Source organism: Podarcis bocagei (assembly GCF_964188305.1).
Source record: "Podarcis bocagei genome assembly, chromosome: 8".
NCBI classification, from domain to species: Eukaryota; Metazoa; Chordata; class Lepidosauria; order Squamata; family Lacertidae; genus Podarcis; species Podarcis bocagei.
In genome coordinates, this window is record NC_138133.1 from 23,333,020 (window position 1) to 23,359,477 (window position 26,458).

The 26,458-nt window shown below is 44.5% G+C and overlaps 1 long non-coding RNA gene across 1 annotated transcript in view; it reads right to left on the reverse strand.

Annotated features, from left to right (window-relative positions):
* LOC308594084 overlaps window positions 1-9,732 on the reverse strand; it is a 375,081-nt gene extending 365,349 nt beyond the window's left edge. Inside the window, exon 1 of the long non-coding RNA XR_014011303.1 lies at window positions 9,442-9,732. This is a non-coding gene — a long non-coding RNA (uncharacterized lncRNA). The remainder of the gene's footprint in view (window positions 1-9,441) is intronic.
* Window positions 9,733-26,458: the final 16,726 nt, after the last annotated feature.

The window sequence follows — 26,458 nt, forward strand, 5'->3', positions numbered from 1 at the left end:
GTAGCTCAAGACCACCCCCCAAAAACATCATACATACATCACAGAAGGAGAAGGTCTACAGCAGAAATCCTGTCTTCCAGGAAACCTTACTGGTTCATTGATTGCTCTACCTGCACAGCCTGGACATTCTCTTGTGATGGTGAATACTTTAGTTCCTGAATCCAGGTCACGGGCTCACCCTGTTCATACACAAATAGGCCCTAAAGACAGAATTTGTAAGCAAAAACAACAATGGGAAGGCTTTCCCCATTTCCTTCCTTACTGCAGAGGAATATTTGAGGTCACTAGGAGAGTCAAAATGGTTTCAGGGTTGTTCTCCTGTACTATTTCAGACACGTAGTTTATATACTTATGTATGTGTTTGCCTTGTACATTTATGAACATTTATATACAGTGGTACCTCAGGTTACATATTGTAATGGGTATGAGTTACTCGTGCGTAAACTGGTGCCTTTCTCGGTTAATTTGCCTTGTTAAAACTTTCTGACTGCACAGCCCCTGCTCATGGTGGCTGCCTCAGTCACTGGCAGAATCCGTCAGTGGGCGTTTCTTGAACCTCTTCCAACATAAAAGTTGTTTGACACCCAGTCTCCTCCTCCTCTCACTGCGCGGGAGTCTTCTGCACAGGGAAGGCGTGGGCAGCGGAGGACCTGGGCTCTCCTCACTGATGTCCAGTGAAGAGTCCTGGAGCCCTCTCTCCAATTCCCCCGTCTGCCCCCCTTCATCCCTGGTGTTGCGCTGATTGGCTTCCCCCTCTACTGAGCTGTTTCTCCCCCTGCTGCTGGGTCCTTCGCCAGCATCATCTGGGAGCCTCCCCTTCGCCTCTCACTCCGATATCAGTTCCCTGACACATATGCTTCAGGTTACATACGATTCAGGTTGCAGACTCCGCTAACCCAGAAATATTGCTTCAGGTTAAGAACTTTGCTTCAGGATGAGAACAGAAATCATGCTCTGGCGGCGCGGCAGCAGCAGGAGGTCCCATTAGCTAAAGTGGTGCTTCAGGTTAAGAACAGTTTCAGGTTAAGAATGGACCTCCAGAACGAATTAAGTACTTAACCTGAGGTACCACTGTATTTGAGACCTTAAATTCTTTTAACAATAGTGTTTAAAACAAAAACAACACACTTCCTCACACCCTTGTCCCAGGTTGGCTAGGAAATCCTTTGCCATATCACGTGTGACCCCTGCTTCAATAATAATAATAATAATAATAATAATAATAATAATAATAATAATAATTTATTTATACCCCACGCACCCGGCTGGGTTTCCCCAGCCACGCTGGGCGGCTCCCAACAGAATATTAAAAACAAGATAAAACATCAAAGAGTAAAAACTTCCCTAAACAGGGTTGCCTTTAGATGTCTTCTAAAAGTCAGATAGTTGTTTATTTCCTTGACATCTGACGGGCGCCACTACCAAGAAGGCCCTCTGCCTGGTTCCCTGTAACCTCACTTCTTGCAGTGAGGGAACTGCCAGAAGGCCCTCAGAGCTGAACCTCAGTGTCTGGGCTGGAATGATTCTAACTCTCTACAGCTGCAATCTTAACCACCCTGACTAGAAATCAACTCCCATTGAATTCAGTGGGCTTTGCATCTGAGTAAACAAGCTTAGGATTGCGCTATAAATCACTTGGGGTTCTCTATGTTTGGTTTGAAGCGGACTTGATGAGACCACAGACATTTCCCAAAGCAAAACCACGGCCTTCAAAGCATCATAGCATTTACTTGTGTGTTCAGCTTAGCCATTACTTCTTCCTGGTGATCTTTGACAGCTTTCCCCCCAGACCTTGCGGTCTGCACACATCGTGGAGCCATCTGGGGTTTGAGCAAAACAGCAGGTAGCACGATATTTATCTTCACTTGTGACCTGCAACCGAGCACAAGCCCGCAGAGATGACAGACCGCTGCAATTAAGACCTTCTATCTTTTCCGCCATGTTGAGGCAGCGACTTCAAATGACAATGCCGTGGACTCCCTGGGCACAGCTGCAGCCTCCAAATTATCCCCATCTTGCTGTTAAGTCTCTTGCCGTTAATAACATTTGTTATGAATGCATCAGCAAGCAGCGGCTCTCACAGAGGGGACTAGAACGTCACCGGAATAAAAGCTGCCTCTCAGAGAACGCATCTCACTCCTTTCACAAAGAGCGGCTCCAACGAGACAGTCCCTCCTTACCTCTGGCGAGGAGGGGGAAAGAGCATCTGTTCCATAGTCTGCCTCAGTGGTTTTAATTACCCTTAACTATTCCTAATCTACTAGTTTGCTTGCCTTGAAGGGAACTGAGGATGAGGGGGGAAGGTGAGAGGAAGGATCCCCAGTTCTTTGCTGCTTGGTATTGTTGTGTGGCCTCAGCACTTGCCCAAGTAGTGGGAGGTTGTAGAGTCTGGGTTTTCCTGGACACATCCGGGAATCGTGCTGCCAAAATGGCGCCTGGGCAGATTTTTGCTGAATCGGCAGAGAACCCAGACGTATGGCAAGTAGGGTGATATTTTAAAAAAATGTTTTAAAAATCTAAAAAAAGCCCCAAAACCTAATGGGGGGAGATGTTCCCCCCAAAAGATCCCCCCCCATTTCCACTTTTCACCGGATTTTCACTTTTGGGAATATGGCAAAAAGGTAAAGATAAAGGACCCCTGGACAGTTAAGTCCAGTCAAAGGTGACTATGGGTTGAAGTGCTCATCTCTGCTTTCAGGCCGAGGGAGCCGGCGTTTCTCCACAGACAGCTTTCCGGGTCATGTGGCCAGCATGACTAAACTGCTTCTGGCACCACAGAACACCATGACGGAAACCAGAGCGCACGGAAATTCTGCTTACCTTCCTGCCGCAGCGGTACCTATTTATCTACTTGCACTGGTGTGCTTTCGAACTGCTAGGTTGGCAGGAGCTGGGAGAGAGTGACAGGGGGTCATCCTGTCATGGGGATTCAAACTGCCGACCTTCCAATCAGCAAGCCCAAGAGGCTCAGTGGTTCAGACCACAGCGCCACCTGCATCCCAGGGAATATGGCAACCCTGAGAGACAACCTCCATCCAGACCTGGTCTCTGTTGACAGAAAGAGTACAGTCATACCTCTTGTTATGTTTGCTTATTATGTTTTTTCAGGTTGCGTCCCGCGGTGACGCAGAAGTACCAGAAAGGGTTACTTGGATTTTGCCCTTCGCGCATGCGCAGATGCGCAAAGTGACGTCACATGCATGCACACAAGCAGTGAATTGCAACCTGCGCGTGTGCAGACGCTGGTTGCGTTCCTTTCAGATTGCAAATGGGGCTCCGGAACACATCCCGTTCGCACTGTACTGGGTTTGTGACATTTATAAGTAGAGTGTAAGTGGAATTAAATACCATGTGTGCTCCTACTGGGCACCAGATCCCACACCACAGATCCCAAGGGCAGTTCCAAACTGTTTCATTTGTTCACACAAACACACACACTTTCTTAAGTGGAATTTGTCACCTTCCCCAGGCTCTAACAGCGGTTCCCACTCCAAACATTCCAGAGAGAGATCTCTGCATCGGGAAACAATCTTCTAATTATTAGCTCCCAAGAGGAGACATCAGTTCACCATTAAAGAACGTTAGCATTCTTCTGTCAAATTCCAGCCTTTGATCAGACCTTGTTTTCAAGGCAAAAGCATGGTGAAAGACCTGTTCACAATAGCCAGACTGCAAACCCACAACAAAATCTTCTGAAGTCACCTATCTCAAAAGTCGGTACAGTTGGGTCGCCTTTTATGAGCAAGTGGCTTGGCACCCACATAAATGTGTGTTACGCAACAGGAAAGTTGTGAAAACAAAGTTTAAGAGAGAGGAATGTAGTGGAGCACTGGTTTTTAAAAGTTACTCGGTTGCTTAAAAATGTGGAACATTTTGCATATTTATCCTCATGTTCTTGTTACAAGTTTATAAATTGCAAAATTATTATTTTGTTGAAAAAAATAATGTGAAGCATAGCCTATGTTCATGTAGCATAACTGCATTTACACACATCCATTCCTTGTTATCTTTCATCTTTGGCTCTAAGAGCTGGCTGAGCAAAGGTAAAGGTAAGTTAAATGACTCCTGGACGGTTAAGTCCAGTCAAATTTGACTATGGGGTGCGGCGCTCATCTCTGCTTTCAGGCCAAGGGAGCCGCTGTTCGTCCACAGACAGCTTTCCAGGTCATGTGGTCAGCATGACTAAACCGCTTCTGGCACAACGGAACACCGAGACAGAAACCAGAGCGCACAGAGACGCCATTTGCGTTCCTGGCGCAGCAGTACCTTTTCATCTACTTGCACTGGTGTGCTTTCGAACTGCTAGGTCGGCAGGTAACAGGTTGATCAAAATGAGCCAGATTTCCCTCAGCAGGTTTCTGGGACTAGGAAGAATCCTAATGATCCTTCATGCCACCTGATCCCTGCTGAACTGAGGGCTACAAAACTATGCTCTAACCATCAACACTGGTAGAGTTGAAGCAGATTGTCCAGAAGTGGATGAGGTCCTTAGGCTAAGATAGTTTCCTAAGTCTTCTTATAAACAGTGGCCAATATTTCTTCTTCTTCAATATATATATATATATATATATAAAGGCTGCTTCTCAGTGAAACAAAACACGCTGCTATTTGTGTGAAGGCTTCCTGAACTGTATTAAGAGATACAAATCACTCTGTCAGGCAATCCTTCATCTTCTGCAAGGTTAAAATTAAATTCCTAGAAATCCGCAAGCATTTCTGAATAAAGTGGAAGGAACTCAGGAATATCCCGAGGCAGAATGAGAAAAAGGCTGGCTTCTTTTCTTACCTTTTGGTTTGAACATATTCGGTAAAAAGAATTACGAGTTAGCATGCTCAGGAACTGCACACTCCTGAGGCAAATGGAAAATGCAGTTTGAAGTGTGCTGCCTCTGATTTTACATCTTAGAAAGATTTTTTTAAAAAAACAAAAAACCGGTGGTTAATGTTCTGTGTAATCAATCTCAAAAGGTAAACAACACTAAAAAGGTATAGGCCTATCTTTCCATTCACTGTAAATATATGAGGACTTGTCTTGTCCCCCCAGGCAGGGAGGGAAGCAGCAGTCCACTGTATTAAGCCATACACAAAACTGGCTGGTTATATGAAAGTTATTGTCCTGAGAGAACCATCTGCCTCCTGGTGGGGTCTGAGAAACAGAAATGTCTGGAGCCATCCATGCAATGACTACGAGTAACAGTTTGGTCCTGAGCTAGATTGATGGGTGAGAAGGAGCAGGACTTTTTAACGTGCAGATTGGCACTATCCTTGTGGAACTCCCTTCCCAAAGTCCATACGGTCAGCTTAGTTTTTATTTTCAAAATATTGAAAAGCCGATCCCATCCACCCTGACAAGCCCTGGGGAAACTATATATCATTTACAGAGGATATACCGTATTTTTCGCCCTATAGGACGCATTCCCCCCCCCCCTCCAAAAATGAAGGGGAAATCTGTGTGTGTCCAATGGGGCGAATACAGGCTTTCGCTGCAGCTTGGAGAGCGAGAGGGGTCGGTGCGCACCGACCCCTCTCACTCTCCAGGCTTCAGGAAGCTATCAGCAAGTCTGAGGAGCCCGTGGGAGTTCCCACAGGGCTCCCCACGCTGCGGATAGCAGCCTGCCGCCCGGCGCGCGGGGCGCCCTGAAGCAGAGCGCCCCGTGCGCTGGGCAGACATTGGCCAGCCCCACAAGCTTGGGGGAAAGCGGGGAGGCGCAGCGCCTCCATCCCGCTGTTCCCCGACCTGGTTTGGAGGCTGGCGCTGGGGAGAAGCGTGCTTCTCCCCAGCGCCAGCCCCACAAGCTCGGGGGACAGCGGGGAGGTGGAGCGCCGCCATACTGCTGTTCCCTGACCTGGTTTGGGGGGGGAATAAAGGGGGGGAAATTCCTTTATTTCCCCCCCAAAAAACTAGGTGCGTCCTAAGGGATGAAAAATACGGTAACTCTATGTACAGTCTATGTACAGTCATTCCGGAGGTGCATTCTTAACCTGAAACTGTTCTTAACCTGAAGCACCACTTTAGCTAATGGGGCCTCCTGCTGCTGCTGCGCTGCTGGAGCATGATTTCTGTTCTCATCCTGAAGTTCTTAACCCGAGGTACTATTTCTGGGGTTAGGAAAGTCTGTAACCTGAAGTGTAAGTAACCTGAAGCGTATGTAACCTGAGGTACCACTGTACTGTTTGTTGAAGTGGTTTTTGTTTTGTTTTTGGCACTTGGAAGCTGAAGCATCAAGGGTCTTGTTGATCACTGAGCTGGCACATATTTCCTAGAATTTCCAGGGCAGTTTTTTCCCCCCATTTGCTCTGCTGCTGTAATAATAATTTATTATTTATACCCCGCCAATCTGGCTGGGTTTCCCCAGCCGCTCTGGGGGGGTGGCTCCCAACAGAATTAATGATAATAATAACAATAAAGAGATAAAACATCAAACATTAAAAACTTCCATAAACAGGGCTGCTTTCAGATGTCTTCTAAAAGTCGGATAGTTTTTTATTTCTTTGACATCTGATGAGAGGGCAATCCACAGGGAGGGAGCCACTACCGAGAAGGCCCTCTGCCTGGTTCCCTGTAACCTTACTTCTCACAGTGACGGAACTGCCAGAAGGCCCTTGGAGCTGGACTTCAGTGTCCAGCCAGAACAATGGGGGTAGAAATGCTCCTTCAGGTATACTGGGCCGAGGCTAGGGATTAGTAGCTTACATTTAATGTTTTCAAAACAACAACAACAGCTGGTGCTTTATATTGCTTTATAGTCCTTTTGCTGTTCCATGAGGGCTCCATGGAGTCAAGTTAGGTAGGATTTAAATTTTAAAATAACTGTGTGTTGCCATTATTGCTAGTAGCCATTACTGGACTTCAGAGTGAGTGCCTTAAGTCAGGATTTAGTATCTGGGATAACAGGATCCCCAATCAATAATGTTAGCAAGCCCCGCTTCAGTGCAATACATTTTAACTATTGGAGATTTCTGCAGCTCATTAAAGCACATTTCCCCTAATCTTCCCGAGTTCTTTACTTGCATATTTTCCTAGGATATTAATCTCTGTGACATGACCAGGCCATCATGCTTGATTACGAGGAAAGAACCCAGTGAACTGGGTAGCACATCATCAAAAGACAGGATTGAAGCAATCAGACTCTTGGAAGGGATGCAGGAAATCCTGGGAAAATGGCAACATCAAAGGTTGAAAAATGCTATGAGCGCAGAGAAATTTCTGCTGGCAGTTCCCATGATTGCTTTGTATCCCAAGGGACTTCAGCTGCTGTTAATACATTGGCCCCGATCCAGAGAAATAGAGGACCCACGATGCTTTGACTCTGCAGTGTTTCTGTGCATGCAATCACATCCGTGTGTTATTTTCAAATCTGTTCTTCTCAAATGTGTACGTAAAGCCCGATATAAATAGTTGGTGTGGGGTGATACGGTCCCAAGCTCGACTTAAACGGAGGCACAAAATGGGCCAGGGAATATTTTAACCATTGGGTTATGTAACGGTTTCCTTTCAGTCTGAAACAACCAGACATATCTTCAAGGGAGGAGAACGAGGCTCAGTTGCAGACAGAGTGCATGTTCTGCATGCCAGTAGATGGATCAGTGATCTGACTCAATATGAGGCAGGTTTCTATGTTTCTTCTGAAGGAAGAGAGGAGGCCAGATACTAGGGAGGCTAGCAATCTGTAGCCTGGCACCCCAGTAGTTTCTTATTGGCTCTATGGATACAGACTGAGGTCACATCCACGGCATGACAAACAGCTGGAATTTCCCGAGATTTGTCCACCAAAAATAGTGTCCGGGTGGAATTTTCAGGAATCGGTAAAAATGCCCAGCAAAATCCATATCAGAAGTGTTGGGGTTTTTTTTCTTTTCAAATTTCCTAAAACCAAAACCAAACAAAAAAAAATTGCCCCCCAAAAGCTCAACAACTTTGTGTCTGGATTTAAAGCACCATTGTACCACTTTAACAGTCAAGGGGAATCCTGGGAACTGAAGTTTGGGATTCCAAGCTTTGTGAGCTCTGTAGCCTTAACTAACGGCAGTTCGCAGGATTCCCCAGGATTGTGGATGCGGAATAATAATAATGTTTAAATGTATGGTGTGGATGTGACTTGATACCCTACAGCAGGATTCCCCCAAACTTGGGTTGCCAGCAGTTTTGGGACTACAATTCCCATCATCCCTGACCACTGCTCCTGCTAGCTAGGGATGGTCCCTGCCCTACAGTATGGCAAATTCCACTACTGCAGACCAGTCTGGATGCAAGGAAGTTGGAGAGCAGCTACTGTGGCTAAGCCAACAGCCACTAGTGTCTTTATTTGCCAAAGAGTTTCAGATCTGACTCACTATGGAATAGTAAGGAGCTGCCCATTTAAGCCAGCCTTCCCCAACCCAATGCCTTCCAGATGTTTTGGGATAATATTTTTCGACATTCTTTTCACTAATATATGCATTTCTATGCACGCTTTACCCTAGCCTGTGCATTTTGGGTGCACATTATCTGGCTGGAGAATTCCACTGCAAGATTCAGAGTGGTGCAGATTTCAAAGGACGACTGTGTTTCAATGCACATATTGTTTTGGAAAGTGAAAATCTTGGTAGGCTTTAAAACCAGAGCTGAATGCAGTTTCTTCTCCATCCCTAATTGTGCCTGCATTAGATACTTTCTAATTCAGCCTCGAAAACCCATCGTGACAGTCTAGGCTGTACAATGAGTCAAGCAAAAGTCTTTTGCGCAGAGTTCCCCTAGCGTGTCACTGTGTTGTTCCCTGTGGCTGTGGTTGACTCAAGTGAATTACACATCAGCCATGAGGCATTTCTGGGTCGTTTGCATCCTTTCCCAACAAGCCTTTTAAGTAGAAATCTTTATCCCAATACGCATCTGTACTTGAAGTACAGTATTTTTAACCGGTTTTGTATATAGAACTGCATTTAAATGTTTGGATTATTTTCACGTGCGGAAGTACATTTCAAATTATGTTATACACGGAACAGTGTTTAATTGTTCTTACACTTTTCTTGTTGAATGGCTGGAATTGTTTTAGTTGTTTACTATTGAAAGCGTTGTTGATGCATACCTTCCAACATTTGCCAGCAAAAAATCAGGATGTGTGGTTTTCGGTGCTGCGCTGCCACGCGAGTCAGCTGCCTTGCGCAGAAGCGCAGCCACCAAAAGGCATGAGACTCAGTTGGCCGCCTCCCCTGCCACAGTGCCTACCTGGCAACAACTTGCTCTTTTCCCTCCTCGCTCACTTCCTCCTCCCACTGGCTCACTCTCCTCCCATACAATACGATAATCTTTATTGTCATTGTCCCATACAGAACAACGAAATTGAAAAAATCTACATCAGACATTCAAAAGCCAACAAGCCTGCTATCCCAGCCTGGTTAGCCCCCTAAAAACTCTGATACCCCATAATTAAATACAATAGACTCCCATAGAGACTACCTTACATTGCGTTTAAAACCAAAATCGCATTTGGATAGAAACTGTTTCTTAGGCGGCTAGTCCTAGTCTTTATAACCCTGTACTTTCTTCCAGAAGGCAGAAGCTGAAAGAGATCATTTCCAGGGTGCGCACTGTCCTGCACTATCTCTGCAGCTTTCTTATGACACCTGGAAGCATAGATTTGATCCAAGGTGGGAAGAGTGCACCCAATTATTCTCTCCGCAGTCTTTACAACCCTGGACAGCATTGTTTTTCCCCTGACCGTGCAGCTCCCAAACCACACACACAGACCATAAGTTCATGCTCAGCAATGCACTGGAGGGGAAAAACAAGACATTCACAGATGAAATCAGAAGCCAGGATTGCTTCTGTAATTCTATGCATGTCCTGGCTGAATAGGGAGACTTGACAGGTTAGGTGATGTGCTCTGAACAGGGATCCTCAGCTTTGAGCAACGTTTGGTAGTCATTTGGAGTACCGTATTTTTCGCTCCATAAGGTGCACCTGACCATAAGGCACACCTACTTTTTTTTGGGGGGGGGGGTATTCAATAAAAAAAAAATTTAAAGGGAGCACTGAGCATAGCCTGTATGCACCCCAGGATCTGCTCAGCGCTCTCTTTCATGAGCCGCGTGGAGCGTGTGTGCGGCGCTTGCAGGCTTTTCCCCAAGGAGGGAGAACGGCAGCCCATCACTGATGCTGCTCCCCAAGCTTGTGGGGATGGCTGTGGGGGAAGCCCGGCTTTCCCCCAGCCCCAAAAAGCAGGCCGGGGAGCAGCGGAAAGGCTGCGCGCAGCCTTCCTGCTGCTCCCAGAGCTTGTCGGAGCTAGCAGGGGAAGCCCAGGTCCCCCCCCCCAGCCCCAGGGACCACACATTCACTCCATAAGACGCACAGGCATTTCCCCTTAGATTTTAAGAGGGGGGAAGTGCGTCTTATGGAGCGAAAAATACGAAAGTTGCTGCAATAATGTGGGAAGTGGGGACAGAACCCTCAGTTTGAAGAGCAAAGAGGGCACAGAGGTGAAGAATTCTCCCTTTTAGTCTTTGCCCACTATCCTAGTGGAAGCTTCAGCAATGGCTTCTGGGCCGAAAGGGAAGAAGGTATAATCTGAGCCCTGGCCTAGTGCTCTTCCTCTGACTCGAACACCTTAACCTCAAGGAACTCCTTGTTGGACCAAATGAGTTGCTTGCTAGAGGTGGTGTTTGTTGAGACCCACTGCAGCCTCTCAACTCAATAGGATTGCTTTCCAGCGTGGACTGAGAAGTTCTGTTTGCTTTGAATAACAAAGAAGGTCAAAGGTAGCCAGCTGGTTTGGGGTATCATTGCCAGGCAGCAAATTTGTACACCATTCAGTTTATTGCATTTTTACTGCCGGGGAGGAGGAAAAGGTGTTTGCGGGATTTTTCTGCTTCAGGCGCCAATATACCAGTTACAGTTTATTTGCATTGCAGTGGTTTTACTGCGCGGTTGTTTTATTGTTTGAATGTCTACACCACCTTGAGGTGGATTTTAGTCAACTTGCATCTAACTCGATATTCCGAAGGACCGCATTGTCCACAGCACAAGCATGTGTTTACTCAGAAGTAAGTCAGAATGTAGTGAGGATTACTCTGTCGTAAATGTGTTTAGGATGGCAGCTGTAACAATGCAGTAGCTTTCCTGGACAAGACCCTCCCATCCCCCACATTCCAGGCCATAAAACAAAATATAACTCTCCTTTAAAGTACTGCTGCCCTTACCTGACAAAAGTCCAAACTGCTACTGTTCAGATACGCAGATATGTGTGAAGTTACAACTGCTACCTGCCAGTGCCATAGTAAACTACTACAGTCTTTCCTTGCAATTTCCTCCCCTTTCGTTCACAATTGCACAGGAAAATGTACGTTTTTAGTCATACATGGACGCTTTCTTATTATACTGTGAAATCCTGTTTTACCACATGAATATTCATATAATAATTTAAAACTTCCCCGCTGCAAAAAATAAAATAAAATAAATACCCAGGCAGACAACTCAGATGGGAATTGATGGATGAGGCCAAGTCTAAATGATGAAAAGCAGAGAGACAAGACAGGATATGGGTGTGTCCTCACAAATTCTGAGTCTTTTCTTAATATAAAAAAGCTACTTGCTCAATATAAAAAAGGAAATGTTTGAAAAGTTCAGTAACATTCATGTTTTAAATAAAAACATAAACTGTCATTCCATCTCAATGGCAAAAAGGGCCTGCGCTGTTTCCTCTTCTGTATGAGAAATTAATGAAAAACATGTTGAGTTGAGGATGAGGGATGAGAACGCTGAACGAAACTTGGGCAGAATGACCTCAGTTTTCTTTATGAAGCTCCTAGGCTGCCACCATTTAGCTCCACCTAACCAGGCACATCTACAATGCAAATGGCCAGCTAGCCAGCAGCCAGGATTTGAAAGGCAACAAGGAGGAGATAATGTTGTAAACAAAACTTGCCCTTCGTCCCTTATGGGGTATCCAAGAGCCTGTATAGAGTCCTTAAGTGGGTTCCCTATTGGTAGGAGAAAATAACAGAGGCCAACCAGAGAATATTGAGAAGCAAAGCAGCAAGCAAGCCTGATCTTTATTAAAGCTGTTGCAACAGGGTGCTCCCCTCACACGCAGGAGGACCCAGAAAAAAGGTGTTCCTGCCCTTATATAGACATTTTAAATTGCCTGCCCTGGAGTCCAAAACCACCCCAGAAACATCATACATACATCACAGAAAAGGCGGTCTACAAAAGAAATCTGAGTGCGTTGTTTATCTCCTTTCTGGCAGGTTACCTGATAATGGTCACTTGATTGGATTACCTGGGGAGCCTGGCCAGTCTTTCGTAATGATAAATACTTTGTTCCTGAGCCAGGTCACAGGGTCACCCTGTTCATACACAGACGTACCCTTAAGACAGGATTTGTGAATGAAAAGACAATGGGGAGGCGTTTCCATTTTCCTTCGACTTGGCAGAAAAATATTTGAGGTCAGTTTGGAAGGGACAAAATGGTTTCAGGACTTTTTCTGTGGGGTTTCAGGCATGTGGTTTATATATACAGTTATGAACATTTATATTTTATATATGACCTTAAAATTCTTATAACAATAACAAAGAATGTTATTGGCTGCCGTAGTGCACTTCAAAGGGGGAAAACGGATCCCACATAGAAATTGGTTGCTCAGTTGGAGTTGCTGTGTTTGCTAAAATGCAGCCCAACTCATTTCTTTTAGTGGTCGCAGGAATAAGTTCCTCTAAATATCAAGCCGTCACTAAGAGTGTGGTGTTGACTTGGCAACTTGTCCCTGATGTTTGCGGTCAAGCGAATTTAGCCCTATTGGAATGAAAGCTTAAAACTTACAAAATTCAAGGACATCTCTCCTAGCAAGTCCTTCAAGAGTACAGAACCCAACGCCTTGTTTGGGTTGGTCGTGTTTCACTTCCAGACTGACAGGCTCAGTATTGCTGGGAAGGAGGATGTCTTGAACGGGCCTCTGGTTTTATAGCAGAATGTTGCAGGAATCAGGATCGAGATGTACAAGAACTGAATTTGTTCCCCAGCGGATGACTTGCTTTCCTCCAGACCCGTCTCTGTAACACAAACGACTGCTCCAAATAACTATTTCTGGAATCCCTTCAGACACTTTTGCCTTCCTGCCCTCCATCTCTGCCACTTTCTGAGCCTCTCTCAACCATTTCGTTTTTTATGATAGCTCCCATCTAAACGCTCTTCTGGGATTTTATCATGCACAAGAATGTATTAGCACAACATGACAAGCGGTTGAGCCACAGTGCTATGGGCAGGAGACTTGCATGCTTTATTCTGACCTGTAAAAAAAAATGTCTGAGCATGCATATATATATATATATATATATATATATATATATGTAGGTTTTGGTGTCTTCGGGTGTCTTCCCGTGTAAGAGTTGGGGTGTCTAGGCGACGTTTCGACGAGGTCTCACTCGTCATCTTCAGGCTGGTGCTTTCGGCTTCTTGTTACTGGAACAGAGCAGGATCTCAGTGTTTGAGTTCCTATAAATACTGTTGAGGGGGTGTGGTGTATAGCCTCCAACGTTCTGGGCAGAGAGGAAGTTCCCAGGTTAGTGTGTCTTTTCTTCTTTTGTTCATTAATTACTTGAGGGATATCTTGAGTGATTTCTTGAGTGATATTCTGAGTACCACTTAGGAGGGTCATTAGGTGTGGATTAGTTGCTAAAGCTTTCGTGTCTTGACCTCTTGACCTTGTGAAGAGTTTTTTCTGAGAAGATGGCTGTACTGCACTTAGTTGTGCTCTGGCTTGGCTTCGTGTATAGGGGCGAGCTGTGGTTTTGTGCCCTGTGCCAGCCAGATCTGTGTAGGGATTGCAGGGGGGTGCAGCATCCGGAGGTGCAGCATCCGGAGGTGCCACTATGGTTTGGCTACTGGATGGTGTCTGTAATTTATCTGTGGAGAGGGTCTGGGTTTGGGTCTGGTGTGGTTGATTGGAGATGGCGTTCTGTGTGCCTCTGGTTCTGGTGTCGGTTTTTGTGGGGAGGGCTATTTTCCAGATGTCTGGCAGGCGGGACGTATCGTCACGCTTGTTCATGTTGTGAGGGTGTTTCTCTATCTCGATGGCTTCCATGATTATTCTCTTGTGGTGGTGTTCCATGTTAAAGAGCAATTTGGAATGGCACAGGGCACAAAACCACAGCTCGCCCCTATACACGAAGCCAAGCCAGAGCACAACTAAGTGCAGTACAGCCATCTTCTCAGAAAAAACTCTTCACAAGGTCAAGAGGTCAAGACACGAAAGCTTTAGCAACTAATCCACACCTAATGACCCTCCTAAGTGGTACTCAGAATATCACTCAAGAAATCACTCAAGATATCCCTCAAGTAATTAATGAACAAAAGAAGAAAAGACACACTAACCTGGGAACTTCCTCTCTGCCCAGAACGTTGGAGGCTATACACCACACCCCCTCAACAGTATTTATAGGAACTCAAACACTGAGATCCTGCTCTGTTCCAGTAACAAGAAGCCGAAAGCACCAGCCTGAAGATGACGAGTGAGACCTCGTCGAAACGTCGCCTAGACACCCCAACTCTTACACGGGAAGACACCCGAAGACACCAAAACCTGCATTCCTGTACCCGTGAAAATCTACGAAAGCAAATATCTCACCTCTACGGGGAGGAAACCTTCCAGCTGACAAGAACCTACGAGAAACTAGAAATCCGAAGAGCCACCATCTTATGTGATCTCTTGTTCCTACGCAACTGCCGAGACAGCAACTTAATTCCCACATGCTTCCAACTTAAATTCCACTCTAAAACCCCAGCTACCGAAAGGATCCTGAAACGAACTGAACTATCCCTAATCAGAAACGAACTACATAAGAAAAGATACCTACTAAACCAAACCAACAAAGATCTGCTCACTCTTCACCTCAAACTTTGTAACAAAATCCACCCTGCACTCTGGGACAAATGCAAACAACTAGCCGTTTGGAGAGCTGAAACGGAGTCCGCACATAAGACAGACACACACACCAACAAACTCCACAAACTAGAGAAACGCCAGAAGCCCAGCCACCCTCCACAACAACCCATGAAACAAACAGTACATAACATATCAGACAGGATCCTCACCTCAACTGAAACCAAAGTACTCTCCAAAGGTTTCAACTTTGCAGTCGCCCCGAGACGCATCCCCACGGAAAACATCATATGCGGAGTCGAAGCTAGCCTAACCAAAATCAACCCAGATGAAGCCAATAAAATCAGACTTGAAGTCACCAACATCCTCTGCTCCCGCAAACCACCCAGAAGCAATTTACACAAAGAAGAACAGAAAGCACTCACCAACCTGAGGAAAGACAACAACATAATCATTCTCCCAGCAGACAAAGGTAATGCCACTGTTGTGATGAACACATCGGACTACCAAGCAAAACTATCAAATCTACTCCAAGACCCTACCTACCAACCTATAAAAACAGATCCCACCACCTATCTGGAAAAAACCACCAAATCCAAAATAAAAGCCTCTCCTATCAGTGAAGAAATCCAGCTAAGAATCATCCCCAGAGAAAAATCATCCAGATGCCCCAAACTCTACGGTCTCCCCAAGATACACAAAGAAGGAACACCACTCAGACCAATAGTCAGCTCCATAGGCTCACCTCTACAAAATCTCGCTAAATTTCTCGCTAAGCAACTTCAGCCCTATGCAGAATCTATCGCTTCACACGTTACAAACTCCTTCCAGTTCATAGAAACAATAAAGAAGCAAAACCTACATCCCGACGACCTACTTGTGAGCTTCGATGTTGTATCTCTCTTCACACAAGTGCCCATTAATGAAGCCTTGACAGCCATTCAAAACAAATACAATCCCCCCGAATACATCCTGGACCTGACCAACCACTGCCTAACCAACACGTACTTCATCCACAATGGACAAAGATACAAACAGATAGAAGGAGCACCTATGGGATCACCCCTCTCACCGGTCATCGCAAATCTGTACATGGAACACTTTGAAACCAATGCTTTAGACAAGTCAGAACACAAACCCAAACTTTGGCTCAGGTATGTTGACGACACCTTTGTAATTTGGCCACACGGGAAGAAAAAACTAGATAGCTTCCTCACACATCTCAACAGCCTACACCCCAAAATACAATTCACTATGGAAATAGAAGCCAACAACCAACTTCCCTTCCTTGACGTCCTAATCTACAAAAAACCTGATGGCTCCCTAGGACACACTATCTACCGGAAAAAAACACACACCAACCGCTACTTACATGCACAATCACACCACCACCCTGCACAAATAAACTCCGTAGCCAAGACTCTCATCTCCAGAACCAAACGCCTGGCTGACAAAGACCACTTGACAACTGAGTTACAGAATCTTTCAAATGTGTTAATCGCCAACGGATACCAGCAAAACAGGGTTACGAAGCTAATCCAAAAAGAAACACCCCCCAAAAACCAAGACACAGAAGAAAACAATGGCATGGCCCTCCTTCCTTATATCAAGGGCACTACAGATAAAATTAGCAAAATCCTCCATAAACACAATATCAAAACAGCCTTTTGCACCAACCAAAAAATAGCCAATATCCTCAGAAACCCCAAAGATAAAATCCAGTTAGAAAACCAAGGGGTCTATGAAATACCCTGCAAAGTCTGCCCAGCCACGTACATTGGACAAACAAACAGACGAATAAATGCACGTATCGCAGAACACAAGAATGCCGTCAAAAAAGAAGAAAAAACTTCCTCTCTTTACCAACACATGAAAGAAACAGGACACGAAATTAATTTTTCCGATTCCAAATTGCTCTTTAACATGGAACACCACCACAAGAGAATAATCATGGAAGCCATCGAGATAGAGAAACACCCTCACAACATGAACAAGCGTGACGATACGTCCCGCCTGTCAGACATCTGGAAAATAGCCCTCCCCACAAAAACCGACACCAGAACCAGAGGCACACAGAACGCCATCTCCAATCAACCACACCAGACCCAAACCCAGACCCTCTCCACAGATAAATTACAGACACCATCCAGTAGCCAAACCATAGTGGCACCTCCGGATGCTGCACCTCCGGATGCTGCACCCCCCTGCAATCCCTACACAGATCTGGCTGGCACAGGGCACAAAACCACAGCTCGCCCCTATACACGAAGCCAAGCCAGAGCACAACTAAGTGCAGTACAGCCATCTTCTCAGAAAAAACTCTTCACAAGGTCAAGAGGTCAAGACACGAAAGCTTTAGCAACTAATCCACACCTAATGACCCTCCTAAGTGGTACTCAGAATATCACTCAAGAAATCACTCAAGATATCCCTCAAGTAATTAATGAACAAAAGAAGAAAAGACACACTAACCTGGGAACTTCCTCTCTGCCCAGAACGTTGGAGGCTATACACCACACCCCCTCAACAGTATTTATAGGAACTCAAACACTGAGATCCTGCTCTGTTCCAGTAACAAGAAGCCGAAAGCACCAGCCTGAAGATGACGAGTGAGACCTCGTCGAAACGTCGCCTAGACACCCCAACTCTTACACGGGAAGACACCCGAAGACACCAAAACCTGCATAACAGAAACAGTGCATCAGATGCCATGCAGTGCCTCCATGTGTCTGCCTCCACTTATGTCTGTGGCACTTTTTTACATATACATGTCAGAAAAATTGGTCTTCTTTTCGCCTCTCTGTGAAAGGGATCCTGGTATCCAATTTCTGCAGATTCAGTTAACTTGGCTGTAGTGGTGTGATTCTGCTTTCTAGCTTGTCTGGAGAAGTCATTTGTTCATTTGTCCACATAGGGAATTCTCTTTCCTTGTTCCTCCAGACTAGCCCTATGGGTTATAAAGGTAAAGGGACCCCTGACCATTAGGCCGTGACCGACTCTGGGGTTGCAGCGCTCATCTTGCTTTATTGGCCGAAGGAGCTGGCATACAACTTCCGGGTCATGTGGCCAGCATGACTAAGCCGCTTCTGGCGAACCAGAGCAGCGCACGGAAATGCCGTTTACCTTCCCGCCGGAGCGGTACCTATTTATCTACTTGCACTTTGATGTGCTTTCGAACTGCTAGGTTGGCAGGAGCAGGGACCGAGCAATGGGAGCTCACCCCGTCGCAGGGATTTGAACCGCCAACCTTTTCATCGGCAAGCCCTAGGCTCTGTGGTTTAACCCACAGCGCCACCCACATCCCTCCAGCCCCAGGGAGGCTTGCCTGACCCCTTCATTACATAATTTTTGGTGTTGGGTGAAGATGTTTCTCTATAGCCAGGTCTTTGGTTAATTAACATCCTATGGCCTTTTAAATGTGGGGTTTTTTGGGGGGCGTTATTGGTTAGTTTTTGTTTTATTACGTATTTAGTGCAAGGGAATATGTGAAACAAAGGCCATCTGAACGGGGCTCCCATTTGGGTACATATTTTTAAACATCACTTAAAAGGTTAAGAATAATCCACGCATCCTGTTTCAGTCTGGATAGTGTGACTAAATGTTGTACATTGAACACACTTTGTGTGTGTGTGTGTGTGTGTGAGAGAGAGAGAGAGAGAGAGAGAGAGAGAGAGAGAGAGAGAGAGCGCGCCTGTTAACTAGCTGGGCAGTTGAAGATTTATTATGGTCTTAGCTTTTTGTTTCCTTCTTTTTAAATGCATGCATTTAGCAAACAGCATGACAGGTAAGTAGAATGAGCTCACTTAGTCACCATTATTGCTATTTTCAGTAAAAGATTTCCTTTGCTTTTGAATGATTTATTGCCAAAGGCCATCACAACTCTAACAATACCTGGCAGTTCCTCCCCCCCGGCCCCAAGATCCATGATGTTAAGACAAGACAAGAGGATGGAATGCAACAATTAAATGTTAATAATCTGCTGGAGATGTGCTTTAGCTACTCCAAATGGGTACTTCAAATATGCCCTGAATAGCCGCAGTGCTATTACGCTGATGGCAGTTAGACGTCTAAAGCCTGAAAACGTTCAGTGTAAATATTTAATAATAAAATGCATTGGTCATAATTCTGAACTTGCTTAGATGTTTCTGCTCTCCTAAGGACATCCCTACGAAGCAAAACAGCCCTTATAGCATCATTTGTAACATTTGCTGTTATGCATTCTTACACACGCTAAAGGGACAGTCAAACAAAAGAATAAGTGCTTTGACACCTCACAGAATTCAGTGGTTGATTTAGGGCGCAATCCTACAAAGCCCAGAAGGGCACCCCCCAAAAAAAAACCCATAGGGCTTTGTGGATCTCCCTCATTCGTGGAGGTCTCTGTTGCTGTTGTGGATGTTTCCACGGTGGCTTTTCCTCCACCATTGGTGGGGTTTAGTTAGGTGAGTTGAGCTCTCTTGTTCCCTGACACGCACCCAGAACAGGGGCCACCCCAGAGCTGGCCTTTTCCATGCCATTGGGAACAATGGGAAGGAAGATGCAAGGACACACACCAAACAAAGGACAGGGAGAGGAAAAGCATTCTCCGCTGCCATATGAGGCCAACATGACTTTGGCTAGTCCTCTGCCTTGGGTTCACCACCCGCTCTCCCTTTGGATTGCTCTATTAAGAACATGTTTAATTCTCTCCTGTTGTCATCAGTGGGCTGAATCTGGCTGCTGACAGAAGGCTCATTGACCCCAGCAATGTGGAATGGGCATGAGAGTGCAGTCCGTGGTACTTGTGCAGTGGCTGGTTCATATAATAATAATAATAAATTTTATTTATACCCCGCCCTCCCCGGCCAGAGCTGGGCTCAGGGCGGCTAACACCAGTAAAATTACACTAAAAATATAATGGGGGGGGATTGAAATACAGCCTCATTTTAAAAGTAGCCCATGGATTAAAAGCATAAGGGGAGGGAAAACATAAGGGTCAGACTGAGTCCAAACCAAAGGCCAGGCGGAAAGCTCTGTCTCACAGGCCCTGCGGAAAGATGTCAAGTCCCGCAGGGCCCTAGTCTCTTGTGACAGAGCATTCCACCAAGTCGGGGCCAATACTGAAAAGGCCCTGGCCCTAGTTGAGACCAATCTAACCACCTTGCGACTTGGGACCTACAAAGTGTTGTCATTTCCGAGACCAGGGAGAAGAGTTGGTAAAAGAAGACTGGAAGAAATTTAAAGACTACTTAAAGAAATATTGTATAATTAATGAATGTTAGAAAGATGTTGGATAGAAACTAAGCGGTTTCCAGCTGTAATGCTTTAGGAGATATGAAAAAAGGATTATAAATGGGTAAAAGTTTAATGGTAAGGATTTGCTGAACTAACAAACTGAAATGGAATACAAAGAAGGGAAGTATGAGGAGGTCGGAGGAAATAAGGGTATGGAAGTTATGTTATTGAAAATTAATGTGTGTTTTTAACTGCTTATTATTTCGTATGTTTATTTTTTATTTTTTCTTATATTTTCAAAAAATGTTCTCAATAAATATCTTTAAAAAAACACAAAACAAAGTGTTGTCATTTGTGGACCTTAAGGTCCTCTGCAGGGCATACCAGGAGAGGCGGTCCTGTAGGTTCGTGGGTCCTAGGCGGACATCACCACCTGATGCTGCTTTTCCCAGCTGATGAACCTGCATATGTGAACTGACTGCTTAACCACCTCCATAAGAATACTGAGTCAGACCACTGGATCCATCTAGTTCAGTGTTGCCCGCACTGACAGGCAGTGACTCTCTAGGGCAGAGTTTCCCAAAGTTTGGTCTCCAGCTGTTTTTGGACTACAACTCCCATCATCCCAAGCTAGCAGGACCAGTGGTCAGGGATGATGGGAACTGTAGTCCAAAGACAGCTGGAGACCCAACTTTGGGAAACCCTGCTCAAGGGCCTCTCAGCCCTAACTGGGGATGCCAGGGATTGAACCTGCAACCTTCTGAATGCAAGGCAGATGTTCTACCACTAATCTACAGCCCTTCCCTCTGCAGACTAGGCAACCCAGACTAACTAATAAAGTTACTGTGATGGAAAAGAATCACCTCCGTGAGAATCAACCTCAGTGTGATTTCTAAAGTTCAATTACCCACAAAAATATATACAATTTCAGTACAGTTTTGTTTTTGCTTGCCTTTGCTATTTGATTCTACTGAGCCCTTATTTCAAAGTCATGTATCTATTAGCAAGAGGATTTGTCAGCCTGAGGGTGTTTGTTCCTTTTAAACTTAAATTATTGTACAGCACCTAAGGCTTAATAAACAATTTAAAATAAATAAATGTATCAAAGTAATAATAGTAATGCCTACTATTATTATTCAACACATTCGTTTCTTTCCTCTCTCTCTTTTCGTCTTTTAAACTGATATTCCCCCCCACACACCGTTTTTGAAAAAAAGTACCGTAAATAAAGTCACAAGCTGCTGCCTCTCAAATCGGTGATGTAAGGAAAGCTCAGATAAAACTGTCATCTACTCTACTTGTGATGGAACTATGGAAGTGCTTATTAGCAAGTGAAAATACAGCAAATGTTGATCTGGGAATAGGAATGCCCAAAAAGAGGGGTTTTGTTTTGGTTTTGGTTTTTTGCAGAATGCAAAGACAGTTTTTCTAAACCCTGCAAAATTAAAATGTCAACCAGCACTGTGGCTGAAGGAGTACTAACGACCCCTTTAAGAATGTCTTGGATAATATTATGTAAAGCCCGATGTCTGTTATTACCTCAGCATTTGCCCCACAGGCTGTCCTTATGCTGATCATCCTAACAGCTTTCATACCTCTGGGTCAAGAACTGCCACTCCTGTCAAAAGGCATTTTCTAATGAACTTGCTGTGGGCAGCTGACGGATGTGTCAGAAGTGCCTGGAGAAGGAAGTGGGAGGTGACAGTTTTGCCATTATAAGACAAAAGGGTGGATAATGAATATTGCAAATGTGTAAACGTGGCTGCTGGGGAAAGTGTGTTTTCCTTTCATGTATTTAAGGAGTCTTTAACACCACTACCCTGTGCATGAATAATGAGGACTGCCTATCTCAGCATCAGAAAACCTCACCAAATAATCTCATCCCCGCTGAACAATACATCCCATCATATCTGCTGAGGGTTCAGCTACACAATCAGCAGATTTGTGTAACGTCTCCCGTCTGTTGCTAGACGGGAGTGCATCGAAGTACAAGTGTTGGGATTCTGTACCGCATTGAAACAAGGAAAAACAACAACCTTCTAGTCACATAAGTAAACTAGCAAGATAGAGAGAAGGGTTCTCTTTGGGGCTGTGTGCACACTGTACGTTTAAAGTACATTCAAAACACATTCATTCCCTCAAAGAATTCTGGGTGTGTGGTTTGCCCCTCACAGAGCTGAAATTCCCAGAAACCCTTAGCAAACTACAGTGACCAGAATTCTTTGAGGGAAATGATCAGCACATAGCCTCAATATATATATATATATGCCAAAGCTAGCATGAGGAAATTGTGGTTCTCCTGCTGGTGTGTGTGTGTGTGTGTGTTGAGAAATTATTGGCATTCATTGTTTGTAGTTCCCAGAATCTATGGAATAAGTTCTTGTTTCAACAAGCTCTTCCAGCTGGATGGAAAATGTGTCCTAGGGTGTTTATTTCTGCTGTTTCATTGTATGGTTGTAAATTGCCTTGAAATCGATAGGAAAGGTGATTCATAAATTAAACGGTAACCATTTCCAATTCAAAGAGAGGCACATCATAGCTTCTTTAGACTAGAATGTCACCCATGGACCAATTTGAGAGTCCAGCTCGAATGCTTAGAAATCTTGGGCTGGATCCAAAGAATTGTGAGCTTGCCCAAGACTTGACACCATTTTTTCCCTGCTCCCTCTTCTTCCTCTGACCATCCATCATTGTCCCATCACCATTCCCCTGGCTCTGAGCCTTCTTCCTTTGGGGGCTTCCTTGCTGGTACTTCCTGCCACTCCTCTGTCTCCAGCCATTCCGTGACAACATTACATTGATGTTCGTATCCTATAGAAGAAACACTGGGATGTGTCTGTGATGGGTTTGCATCATCCGGATTCAGCCAGCCCGTGACAGTACCCAACAAAGTTGTACTTTGAAATTATGGTGCTCAAGTTCCATTGGGTCTGCTCTTAGTAGTGCTACCATTGGACCCAAGCCAATGATGGAATGTGTGGTTGCTATTTCAATGTTTGTTGGAGTAGGCAAAATTTGTTGGAGTAGGAGGGAGAAAGGTTGTTTTCTGCTGCTCCAGAGAAGCGGACACGGAGCAATGGATCCAAACTACAAGAAAGAAGATTCCACCTAAACATTAGGAAGAACTTCCTGACAGCAAGAGCTGTTCGACAGTGGAATTTGCTGCCAAGGAGTGTGGTGGAGTCTCCTACTTTGGAGGTCTTTAAGCAGAGGCTTGACAACCATATGTCAGGAGTGCTCTGATGGTGTTTCCTGCTTGGCAGGGGGTTGGACTCGATGGCCCTTGTGGTCTCTTCCAACTCTATGATTCTATGATTCTATTAAATTACACATTTATTTTGGGGCCTCGCTTATTTTTATCCTACATCTACCCCAAGACATCTAGAGACACGTCCCCATTCTCTCGTGCTGTTTCAACCATTTCTCCCACCCACAATATTTCTTCAGTTGAGTTTAAGAGTGGGAGGACTGAGGTAAATATTTTGCATGGACAGGATTCTCTAAGCACACCTGGAAACCTCTTCTAGGGAAATCGATGGGATGTATTAAATGTCAACGATCAGAGGAGAAATGGTTAGATTTGATGTCAAAATATTATCATCTAAATTGGCTATAAATGGCGGCTGGAGAAATTATATGCTAATTTTGCTCTGAAAACTATGAAGATGTGATTCAGTGTGATTCACTGAATTTTAATGCTGCTAATAAATTTGTACACATGCAACTGAAGCTAGTCTCCAGCTGCTAACCCTCCAGCCCTCTGCTGTAAAGAGAGCTGCTCAAACAGGAGGGCTGCACACAGCGAGTTTTATAACAGTCATGGCATCTATTTATTATTAGCTGAATAATTACTGTTTAGGCATGAATTCTCGCTCTTTCAATTGTGTTACTAATTTTAGGTTAGGTAACAAAAAGGTTATTTGTATGGCCTTTGACAACCAAATTCCAGTAGAGTGGACTGGAGGGTTGTCGATTCCTGAGGGAATCTTGAGAGTTAAACCTACTCTCAGAGGCGATTGAATTTGGAGAAAATATGTTAAACATGCATAAGTTGCAAGTCGACTGTACAACCTGAATTTGCCGGTGCAACACATTAAATCTCCCACAAAAATAGCAACACGAAGTGCCCAAGGTTGTTGAGCTTGAAGCAATTCTCAAGTATTTCCATACACAGCAATGGTCTGTTCTACCGCTGAGAATTTTCTATTATGCGTTCCTTTGCATACTTATTTAGGAATAAGGTCTGGTGAATATAGCTTGGCTTATTTCCACATAAGCAGACATATGATTGCACCACATATCTTGCCTTCATCTTTCTATATCAGATACATTCCATTACTTTAAATTTCCAGTGACATTTCATATAATACTGACATTTACGGTTCTCATCTTTCACTTCTGTTATTTCCTCAATATATATCTGATCGGACCATATATGCTTTGTCCTCAAAATCTTTATGAGGCGAGTTTTAAATGGGCATACTCAAATCAAATCAAATTTTTAATTTTATTTATAAGATATTGGCACATTGCTTTCATCAGCAAGATCTGAACCTTCCTGCCAATAGTAAAAATCGACTGTTTACTTTGTAAGTTTAAAAACACAGCTCATACAAGACACTCATTACTGTGGGCTCATGCTTTTCTTATACAAATACCAAGCCTTCAGTATAGAAACCATGTGTGGGGTTCACCTCATGACTGCTGTCAATAAGGACTTTCCCCTCCTCTCTACCCCTGATCCCCTAAAATTGGATTTTGGGGGGAGGGTCCAGGAGAACTCCCAGACATCACACGGAAGAGGAGAGGAAGAAGAAGAAGAAGAAGGGTTTGGATTTGAAGGAGTCTCAAAGCGGCTAACATTCTCCTTTCCCTTCCTCCCCCACAACAAACACTCTGTGAGGTGAGTGGGGCTGAGAGACTTCAAAGAAGTGTGACTGGCCCAAGGTCACCCAGCAGCTGCATGTGGAAGAGCGGAGACGCGAACCCGGTTCCCCAGATTACGAGACTACCGCTCTTAACCACTACACCACACTGGCTATGTCTGGCAAGCTATAATTCTTGTGCTGTTTCAATGTTGAATGCCACCTGTTAACTACTATTGCATGCCACCCCAATCTCCGAGCTCCGCAAGATTCCACAGGAATAGTTTGGGCACAAGGCACAGAGGAGGCTGCAGTGTCTTTATGATATATGGTTAATTTACGCATAAATACAACCTGAGCCTATGATGGAGAGGTTCAGAGCATCAACACTCCAAAGGGGTCTTGCTTCCCCCATAACCACAGCCTTGGATTCAAACAGACATCAAACATTCCTCTGCTTCTGTTACTTCTAGTCTGCTGCCTTCATTCTTGGACAAGTAACTCCCATCCACTTGCTCTCTCGCTCAAGCCCTTTATGCTTTGTACTCTTTGTCCCATCACCCAGGAGGTTAGTCTGACTTGATTAGCTTTTAACACTTGCCAAATCCAGGAATAGGAAGTGTCTAGCACTCATCTTAACACCCCAAGCCTTGATTAAATTCTAACGCTTATTGGATCCAGGAATTTCGAGAGGTCTGGCACCCACAAACACTATAGCACTCTATTTTCCAAATTTATTCTCAGGATTTTCTTACTTCCTTAATCGAAGAGCACCTAAGGGAGTCTTACTATAAACATGCTTTATTAGCACAACAATACATATGAGAGGTTTTAAACTAGTCCACCAACCTTTAGTATCATGAAAAGTCATATACAAGGTTGGCCTGAATTATTTTTATGCTGCTTTGAGCTAATTCTCGCCTTTTGTTTTATGTGGACATTATTATACTTCTCCATCACTCATCTATTTTTTCCCTTAAATATACAGGTTGGTAATGATTGGGAAATTAATATTAATTTCTGTCAGAGCACTCATTTTGATTAATTACCTTCTCAGTGTTTTCCATTACCAGATGTCTTTTTTTATTAGGTTAGGCCACAACTCTATACACACATCTACCCGAGAGTAAGTCCCACTGAATTTAATTTGACTTATTTCTGAATATATGTGTACAGGAAGGCTGTGCTGTTGATGGTTCACAATAATGCTGATCTTTGAGTTGGATTCTCATTTTTTTGTCATCTCCATTGGATGCTTCCTGGGTTTTTTGTGTGTATTATAATAATCCTGATAAACTATTAGTTAAAATAACTGGCTGACACCCAATGATGTCCACCCACTTGGACAACGGAAATCTCCTTGGGCAACAAGACATCCTGTCTCTCATCTCCCCTTCCAGCCCCTCTGCACATTCCTAAAATAATTTGGGTTGCATGAGAGATTGGCAGAAGGAGAAGCCCCACTACATAAGCCAATGTCTATATTGGATCACATCCATTCTCAATAGTTATAACAACCATCAATA